The 1043-nt window shown below is 51.6% G+C and overlaps 1 non-coding gene across 1 annotated transcript; it reads left to right on the top strand.

Moving 5' to 3' along the window:
* Window positions 1-575: 575 nt before the first annotated feature.
* Trnal-caa (transfer RNA leucine (anticodon CAA)) lies at window positions 576-680 on the top strand. Its single transcript has 2 exons — window positions 576-613; window positions 635-680. It is a non-coding gene; the product is annotated as a tRNA-Leu (tRNA).
* Window positions 681-1043: the final 363 nt, after the last annotated feature.

The raw sequence follows: 1043 nt of genomic DNA on the forward strand, positions 1-1043 counted from the left end.
GTATGTGTGTGTGTGTGGTGTTTTTCTGGCAGGTTGAATAGCAATACTGATTATCTCCCTCATCAGCTCACCAGGGAAAGGGAAGTGTTGGGGTTACTTGGAGGAAGAAGTCGGGGGAAGAGAGGAAGGGGACGGACGACAGATGGTCTGGGAGGAAGGCACTCAGCCATCCGCCGGCCGGTCCAGGACTGTTCTGCAGGGAGGTCCTGAGCCTTCCCTTTGCAAGCTAAAGCACTCCGAGTTGTGTCGCCGCTGCTGGAGCGACCCTCACCTAACCCAGGTCGCTCAGAGGGAAGCCCGGAGCTCCCAGTCTGGTCTCCGGTTGTATCCCGATCGCTGGCTGCATTTGCCCGGAAACAAGGGTGACAGCCTGGTCCGCGGCCGCTACTCCATGCTGCCTGCATCTCCCCGTCTCTCCCCGTCTCTCCCCGCATTGTGTTTCTGGGTCTACAGGGGGCGACAGCGCGGAGCTCACTATTGGCCGCTGCAGCCAGCTGGGAGGGACATTGTGGAATGACTGCACACGTAGCAGCGCGCAGGCTTCAAGAGAAGCAGGAAGGCCAAGCTTCTCAGGTGTCAGTACAGCCTAGTGGTCTAAGGCGCCAGACTCAAGGCGATAGCTTTCCTGTGAGTATTCTGGTCTCCGAAAGGAGGTGTGGGTTCGATTCCCACTTCTGACACGTAAGGTTTTTCTCCTCCGAAAGGAGGTGTGGGTTCGATTCCCACTTCTGACACGTAAGGTTTTTTTCCTCTGTGTTATTTTTATTTATTTTTTTATTTTTATTTATTTATTTATTTTTTATTTATTTTTTTATTTTTTTATTTTTTTTTAGTATTCTTCCGCTCAGGAGCCGGTCCCTCCCTTGTAAGATTTTTTCAGCTGCTGACATTGTGGGGTCCTCCAGGGCGACAAATCGCCATGTTGCCTAGTCGCGGGTTCCCTGGCATAACCCGAGAGTGTGATGTCTTTTGTCTGTGTTGAAGGTATTATCACAGCACTTGAGCTTTTAGAGCTACTCATGAAAACTTGACCTAGGGACATG

This window comes from Peromyscus eremicus, unplaced genomic scaffold (assembly GCF_949786415.1).
Source record: "Peromyscus eremicus unplaced genomic scaffold, PerEre_H2_v1 PerEre#2#unplaced_703, whole genome shotgun sequence".
Classification (NCBI taxonomy): domain Eukaryota; kingdom Metazoa; phylum Chordata; class Mammalia; order Rodentia; family Cricetidae; genus Peromyscus; species Peromyscus eremicus.